The sequence below is a fragment of the Microcebus murinus genome, chromosome 5 (assembly GCF_040939455.1).
Source record: "Microcebus murinus isolate Inina chromosome 5, M.murinus_Inina_mat1.0, whole genome shotgun sequence".
In the NCBI taxonomy this organism is placed as follows: domain Eukaryota; kingdom Metazoa; phylum Chordata; class Mammalia; order Primates; family Cheirogaleidae; genus Microcebus; species Microcebus murinus.
This window is the reverse complement of record NC_134108.1, coordinates 88,217,393-88,226,306: the sequence shown is the minus strand read 5'-3', so window position 1 is coordinate 88,226,306 and position 8,914 is coordinate 88,217,393. Positions and strand designations below refer to the sequence as shown.

The following is an 8,914-nucleotide window of genomic DNA, read 5'->3' as shown; positions in this document are numbered from 1 at the left end:
TTTGAGTTCAGGGCAGCAGTGAGCTATGATCATGCCACTGCACTCCAGCCTGGGTGACAGAGCAAGACCCTGTCTCTTAGAAAAAAAGAATGAGCAAGTGATAGGGACATCGGCATCACTAAGAACTTGAGCAGTGGCTCTCCTCTGCAGGCCAGGGATGATAGTAGGAGAAGTTTTCACAGACCTGCATTCATGAATTAATAGCAAAGGGAATAACAGGACCTGAAGTAATAGAGCCCATTTGGGAGTGTTTGAGTGCCTGAAGTCAGGGGATCACAGTTACTATAACGACTGGCAAGGGTGGAAGGCAGCTATGGGGACTTGACTTGCAAGTGGTGGGGATGGTTATGACATGTCTAGGGCAAAATAAGTGGACAATGAGGGTGCTGCTTAACATTTACATGCAGAAGAAGGCAAAAATGAGTAAATAAGAGTCTGAAGGCAGTTGCACTTATAAAAAGTTGTGATACTTTGCTCAGTTCCTGCATCTGAACAAAATTTTTTATATGAAACTTATTTAGTAAAGAGATATGGGTTCCAAGAGGAAGGATGCTGCAACAATGCAGCGTGTATAGACTGTAAAGTTTCCCCCAGTTCTTGTGGCAGAGTCTATGGTGCTGGAGACGTCAGTGGGTAATGGTGCAGTGTGAAGTTTATAAGCCCTAGTGGGAAAATTACAGCACAAATCCCTGGAGTTCTGGAGCAAGAGTACGTCATCTGTAGCAGAGGATTACACGCCTTCTGAGAAACAGCTCCTGGTGTGTTACTGAGCCTTGGTAGAGGAAGATCGTTGTCCATGTAGTAGCAAGTGACCGTGCATTCAGAATTATTCGTTATAAACTGGATTCTGTTAGACCCACCGAGTCATAAAGTTGAATGGGCCTATTAGCATTCCATTCATTGTAAGATGGAATTGGCACATTCTGGATTGAGCCTGAGCAGAACAAAAGAGTATGAGTATGACACACAAGCAGGTAGCCCAAACCACCATGCCACTTACCACAATGGCACCAGTGCCCTTCCCCCAGCTTGCACAGATGGCCTGATTGAGGGTGGTGCCCCCTATGACCAGCTGAAGAAGGAAAAATTGCCCAAATATATGTAACCTAAATGTTTGTACCCCCGTAAAATTTTGAAATTAAAAAAAAAAAAAAAGAAAAAGAAAAATTGCCTGAGTCTAGCTTATGGTTAGGTCAGTTTGATATGTGGGTGTGAACTGATGATTGATGATGGCTGCATTGGAATCACATTCATGGGTGGCTTTGAAATTTAGTGGAGAGGGAAGTCCTTCCTAATGAGTGGAGCTATAAGTGATGCACCTGATTATCCACTTTGTGGGGAAGAAAGAGTGGCCTTTCTTTGTATATTCAAAAATATACAATTTTGGGGGCAGAGGCCAATGGCTTAAAACTGGAAAAGGAAATGATTAGAGTACTAAAGGCAAGAAGGTCTGGGGTGGAAGTATGGGGAAAGACATGTGGGAAAGGACACAGAGTTTGAAGAGTTTTGTAACATACGTCAATGCCAACAAGAAATCATCATCTATTACTGCAGAGGCACAGAATAACCGAGTAGACCAAGTGAGTTTTGGCCAATGACTCCAGCCAGCTTTTGTCATCCATCACTCCAAAACTGGCATTATGGGCACATGAACAGATAAGTCTCAGTGGCAGAGATGGGGGCTACACTGTCCCTATAGCATGTATTGCCACTTAACCAAGGCTGATTCAGTTCCTGCTACCTCTGAATGTTCCACATTCCAGCAATTGGCACGAAGTGGATGCTTGTTGACAATTCAAACACACTGGTGTTGTTCTATTCTAGAAGGGCCAGGAGTTCACCCTCACAGTGATAGATACTTATGAGTTTGGGTCATACTTATGGGTTTGACTTTTCCCACCACAGGGCTTTAGTCAGCATCACTCTCTGGAAGCTTAATAAAAGTCTGATGTATAGGCACGGGATACCTCATTTCACAGCATCCAACAAGAGGAACTATGTGGCAAATATGGTACAAAAATGGGCCACCAACTGACCCACATAGCACACCACCCAGAAGTAGCTGGTTCACAGAATGTTGGAAAAAATGTCTATTAATGGATGGCAGAGATGGAACGCCGCCTTCATGGCCATACTGTGCAAGGATGGGTTTCTATAGTTGAGGACACAATATATACATTAAGTCAGAGGTCTGAATAGGACCCAAGAACCCAGGGGCAGAGAAAGAATGACACCATCAACTAGCTACCATGACTCCTAATGACCCAGTTGAGGACCTTGTGCTTTCCATTCGAGGTCCTCATCTGTAAAGGGGGCAAACTCTTGACAAGGGAAACCATAGAGATTCTGTTAAACTACAAGCTACAGCTACCCCTGGGCATTTTAGACTTTGAGTCCAGAAATCAACAGGTGACAAGAAGTGTTGCCAACTTGGCAGGAGTAACTGGAATGAGGTAAAGTCTGTTTTTATCATCAGGGGGCAGAGAGAAATAGCTGTGCAATCCAGGTGATTCACTTTGATGCCTTGTGGTATTCCCTTGTTCAGTTTTAATGGTGAGTGGACATGTGCAGCAATCCTAGTTAAGTAAGGTATGATTACCTATGGCTCAGGGCTCAGGAATGAGTATTTGGGTCACATCACCAGGTAAACCAGCAGGGCCTCAGACTAACTGCAGAGACAGGGTTGTAACTTTTCCTAAACTTCCTCTCTTAAAATTTCTCTCAGGAAGAGAGGCACGCAGGAAAGAGGGACTATTTCCTGAAAGTGTGTGGAGGAGAAACTCTATGAGACACATATGGGGTGGACTGTGGTGGCCATAAAAGTGTAGCATTCAGATAACCCTTCAAGAAAATCTGCTGCAAGAGTAGTTGGCAAACAGCCTCCAGTTGCTAGGTTTTTGGAATCCACCACAGTGTTCCCATTAAAGTCCATGCTCTTCCTGGGCTGTCCCTATCCCATAACTGAGCACAACAGAGCTACTAGAGGCAACCAGTTCCTGCCTGACACAGCACTTGGCTGTTGGTCAGTCTTTGCTTTGGAACTGCACCGCTCCCCCTACCCAAGCTTTCTTCTTTTCTTCTTTCACAGATGTCAGACTTGCATCAGAATGTTAAGGCTTTTTCTGCTCTTGCTCCTCCTCTTTATTCTTTGCAGGCATTTCTCCCAGGAAATCATTTGCACATCTAATTCTGTCTTGGAATCTGCTTCTTGCAGGATTCAAAATGACACATCGGATAATGCCTATGGAAGTTCTCATCACTGTGATTAAAAGTAAGCACTCTAATACATTATAGAAATTGTTTATGTCTTAAGCCACTTTCTCATAGCCCCTAATGATGGAGATGTGAATATTTTGCATGTGCATAAATTTTGATTATGTAAACAAAAAGATATAATTATAGTGTATTTATTAATGTGAAATGACAGAACTGTTTATACTATTTGACATATGTTCATAATCTATTATAGAAGCATAGAGAAGCAAAATTCAAATATAGTGTATTATATTTTGTCATATATCATTTTTCTGCTTATAAATATAGTACTTTAAAGGAAGTCATATTCTTTCCAGAATCTATTTCTAATCATTCAAAAGTTGGACAATAATAAATAGTCTAAATAAGCAAAAATCTTTTACATAGTTTTCAATTGTACCACTATTGCAGAATAAAAGAAAAAAAGATAGTGTTTTTAATTTGAGTAAAATCATCTTCAAAGGTAGATACATGTAGGTGTAGGTATTGCTGTAGATACAGAGGGTGGGTTGGTTGGTCTTCTACTATTTCTTCGCTGACAACTGCAGTAATCTATGATGATAAATTGAAATGAGAACATGTCAAAATAGAGTAATAACAGCTAAGTTTACACTAGTATGCAATGGAGAAAATACAGGGAGCTTTAATAACACTGACCTCATCATTTTTGTTTTTGTCTAACAAGAATGAAGTAGTTAAGTCACTGCTATGTCAACTTTGGATTCACATATTTCTTTATATCACACTTTTTTGGGGGATTGTTTTACCTGCTTGTGAAGGACATATATTTTAGGCATCTGGTTAAGAAAGAAGATACACGTAGAGTTGTTTCTATTCAAGCTAATGTTTATATTAGGCTAAGAGTTGATTTCTTTAGAAAAATATGCTGTAGATGTTTGGGTGGCTTTTCCCATGCATGACCTTTTGTTAAGGACTTTGCCCTCACCTGCAGCTCTTGCTGAGTACCTGTGAATGCTGGACTATATACCATGTAACCTTTCACTTTGTAGCCAAAACCACATCTCTATTCTTCATTTCTCTCTATTCAGCTTGTTTTTGGAATTTCAACTGTTTGCTGGAGTTCCCACTTGAAAGAACCTAGAGTTACCTCCAATTCACTCTTTTGTATAATATGGAATGTGGCTATCACAAATTTGACACCTTTGTGTCTGGTGCTTGTGAGAGAGCCTCTAAACCCCTGGATATCCCAAGGGATGGGAGTATTTGTTATTTACAGTGGTCCCAGTGGAGCACACTTGAGTTTACAATAATGAGATAACTCATGGAGAGCCTCTAGATCAGGGGTCCTCAAACTACAGCCCATGGGCCCACCAAGGACATTAATCTGGCCAGCTGGGTGTTTTTGCCTCCGCTGCCTGTCCTGCTTGGCAGCCAACTTGTCCCAGGCCCACAGTGTGCCTGTGTGGAATGTGCACCGCACTCTCCAAAGGCCCTCCCACGGTCTGAGGGACAGTGAACTGGCCCCCTGTTTAAAAAGTTTGAAGACCCCTGCTCTTGATAGTTTGTGTTGATCAGATGAGTCAAGTTGGAGACTGTCCATGACAGAGAGACCTACCATGTGATTACAGGTAGGTCTGTACCTACCTGTGAATTATCATGAATTACATGATATCAGCCTGACCTCTGCCTAAGGTCTCGGATAAGGGGACTGTAAATTGAGTTCAACTCAATTAGGTCAATATCAGTCATGCTTATGTAATGAAGCCCCAGTAAAAATTCTGTACAGTGAGGCCCAGTTCACTTTTCTGGTTGGTGATACATATCCATGTGCCAAGAGGGTGATATGTCCTGAGGACAAGGATGACTCATGTTTGGGGCCCTACCAGATCTTGCCCTATGCATTTCTTCACTTGGCTGGTCCTAATTCTTACCCTTTATAATAAAACTGCAATGCAAGTATAATGCATGCTTGAATTCTGTAAATCATTCTAGTGAATTCTCAAACTTGAGGGGTTAGGGGGAATCTTGAAAATTGTAGCCAGATGGTCCCAAGTGTGTGTGGCTGGGGAACCTCAGACCGTGTGCCTGGAGTCTCAAGTGAGAGCAGACTTGAGAGGTCCATGCCCTTAACTTGTGAAATTTGACCTAGCTTTGGTGGCTAGCATTAGAACTGCATTGTACATTCTTTAAATCCTAAAGCATGATCCTTTCCCAGAGCTAAACATCTCGTCTGCTGAACTTGCTATTTTTCTTCCCACATCATCAGCCACTTAGTCCAATTTCTTCTTTCCTCATAAACTTCTCACACTCGTCTCCTTCAGTTCAGCTCCCTTGGCACATGTGTAACCCCTTTTGCCCAGGCTGTTTCAATACTACTTGGACTGGTCTATCTTCATTGTAACCTATTTTGCATTTCACCCCATCAAATTTATCTTCCTTACCCACCCCCCAGTCTCAACTATCTTTTTCCATAGACATCTGTTTAGCGCCCATCACAATATCTCTTAAGTAGTAGGCACACATTTATAAGTTAAATAAATGTCTCCCTGCTGTCCAAACTCCATAGCTGCAAGAAATACCAGAAGTTGGCCCTTATGTATCCCTTCAGTTCTATCTTTTCTTTCTTCTATAAATGAATGCTGTGCTCCAATTACTTTACTCATTAATTTGCTTACTCCCAAACAAATAATATGAGTTCATTTCCATTCCACTAACTGAACTGTGCATGTCTAAAGCTATTTCTTTATCTACTTGTGTGAGCTGTAGCTCCTCTGTGAGTCTTTTTGGATTTTCCCATTCCTCAGGGATTGCTCTCACCTCTCAATTGTTGTAGCACTTATTGTATGCATATCATGTATATTGTATTTGGTTCTTATTTGGCTTCTAATCTAAACCACTTGGGATTTTGGCTTATTTTTATTATTGCAGGTCCTTTTGAAAGCTATATAATGGACTTCGGGAAGCAGGAAAGTGTAATATAATTTTTTGTGATTTCAAGGACGTATGTAAAAGGTGCATCAACTTTTCAGTTTTGCTGTAGATTTTCTCTTTTGTCTAATCAGAACAATCAGTCGTCTGATCTGTAAAAAAAAATAAAAGTAGGGAAAATACCTTAGCTATTAATTCTGAAGGTGTTCTAATCAACCCAATAACTTAAATGTCCTTGAAGTTTTAGAGATAGTATTGTCCATATTGTCCTGTTGTAGCCACAATTACAGAGAAACTGGTATTCATTTGCTGTTCAATAGGGTATGTGTGATTTTTCACATATTTGTTCTAATCCAAATTTTTTTCTCACTTGAATGTCCACACAACAAAAGCTCACAACAGAACCAAGCAAAACTGCACTTATAAGCAGATGGGGTGACTCCTCACTCTTTCCAAACAGGGAAGGGATCATGTCCCAAACATTATTTAAGCAATACAACATTTTTCAGGCAGCTTTGCATCCTTAGTTTGGCACATCTTTTTACACTACCCATATGCCCATATATGATTGAAGACTAAATATTGGCATTCTTTATTTTTCTCAATTTGTGGCGAAGAGAAGAAAAATGAGACTCCAGTCCCATTAATCAAAAAGGGTACACAATTTGGCATGCATTCAATGGAGACATGCCTTATGCAGAAATGGCCTTTGTGAGAGAAAACACAACTTTTTTTAAAAAATCAAATCCTGGGAGTGACTGCACAGAATTTATTAAACATTTTGGGCAAATGGGTTTTGGAGCATTAGGTCTACATTTGTTTTAAAGAAGTTTACATGTTCCTTACCTGACTGATCAATAATAATACTGAAAAACTAAGTTGTTATAAAGCCGAATTTTAAAATGTAGAACATCTAATCTGTGAATAAAGATGAATGTGTTTGAAAATAAAGATGAAGTGAATAGTGAAAATTTACTTCTCTGAAAAGCTTTATCTGATAAATTTCAAATTTCCGTGTAAGAGTCCACATTATTTTTACTTACTGTCAATGAAAATACGTTTTTACAGATCTTGCTTTGTCAAATATAATCTTGTAGTTATTCTGTATTCCAACACATGAGTTAATGGTTCCTCTCAAATAGTACTTTCAACCATGTACTGGTTTGTGGGTCAATACACATTTTAAAATGCTTGGTAGGAAACATTTAAATTAACTCCGATCAACTCAGAGGGCTAGCAAAACCATGTGTCCATATAATAGTCTATAAAATGACATGGCAACTGAAAAAATCAATTATTTTTACCTTCTTATTCCTGCCTCTTGAATTGGTTTTTAAGCATTACATTGAGCTGATAAGAAATCAGACTAGTAGAAAGAAATATAGAAATGTACATATTTTAAACATTTGTTTATTTTCAAACTTTACAGATGCGTGATAGGTTCTGATAACTAAAGACCATAGTTGTATCAAAGTTGACTTGAGGAGTGAGCCAATGAACATTTTTTTGTAGGTAGAGCAAAGGTACAGGTGAATGACTGCTTTTTGATGAAGGGTCCCACCTCCAACCACTGGAGTTTCAATATCTTCCATGGTGAACAGGATTGTCTCTGGAGGAAAGTACCTGAAACCAAACCAGACATACATGGATTGAAGAAAGCTTCTTGGGAAATTTCTCACATACAATAAAGGGTGGTGTTATGGCGACAGTGATTTATATGCTTCCAGAGCAAATTTCTAAATGATGCCTGAAATGAATAAGTGTAGAGTAGCTACCAATAGAGTGGGGGCTCTTAGGGGTTCTCGGACACTGGGCTAGAGAAGACAGTGTCCAGGAGACAGTGGTAAGAAGTGGTGACCAGGTATAGATTTCATCGTAACACCAACAGGGAGGAGCTTGGGCTCTATGGGGGACATTAACCATGCCACAGATGACATCTTAGAGACTGGTGCATATTTTTAGGGCTGCATTGAATAGTGAACTCTTACATCACAATTCTGTATACACTACCCATTTGTCTCTTTTGATTTTGTAGCTTCTTAGACTCCTTAGTGAGAGGCAGGATTGCTTTGGAAACAAATTGTTTTTAGTATCAGGTTGGGATTCCCAAGTTACATTTCTCCTGTTTTTTTGATGAACATATGACCATTTCCAAGGAATTTAACTTTGATCCAAGTTTTAAAAGTAGGAAGAAAGATAAGGAAAGAGAAAAGGGAAAGGCAACAATTTACCTAGAAGAGATAAATCAGTAAGCTTTTTGGCATCAGAAACACAATACGTAATTCAGGAAATGTTATTCATTGAAAAATTATTTTATGAGTACTTCCTTATAGGCTAATACAATGTTAGGTGGTAAGGCTATAAACACAAATAGGATGTGTTTCTACCCTAAAGAAACTTGCATTCTTATGGAGGACACAGACAAATACGGGGAGGAAAAAAGGCAATATAGTATGTTATTTTCAGATGAGTTTGCTGGAGGCACTCTGGAGGGCAGTACTTAACTCTTTTCAGGGGCAAGAGGGAAGGGTCAGAAAATATCTTCAGGGACATCGTGGTGGAGGTAAGTCTAAATATCAAATATTTGTGAGTTTGTGTAAAGGGATATCTGTTGAGTTGTGACAAGTAATTATATCAGTGGTATTCAAAGATGATTTAATATTGGGTCTTGAATGTCAACCAGGGAATTCTGACTTAAAAGAAATAGGAGATCATTTAAATTTTTAAACTGGGAGCAACAATATGGCAGAAATTCTTCTAGGGCTTTCCA

The 8,914-nt window shown here is 39.6% G+C and overlaps 1 long non-coding RNA gene across 1 annotated transcript in view; it reads right to left on the bottom strand.

Annotated features, from left to right (window-relative positions):
* Positions 1 to 3,521: 3,521 nt before the first annotated feature.
* LOC142870968 (uncharacterized) overlaps positions 3,522 to 8,914 on the bottom strand; it is a 30,153-nt gene continuing 24,760 nt past the window's right edge. Inside the window, exon 3 of the long non-coding RNA XR_012919311.1 lies at positions 3,522 to 7,767. This is a non-coding gene — a long non-coding RNA (uncharacterized LOC142870968). The remainder of the gene's footprint in view (positions 7,768 to 8,914) is intronic.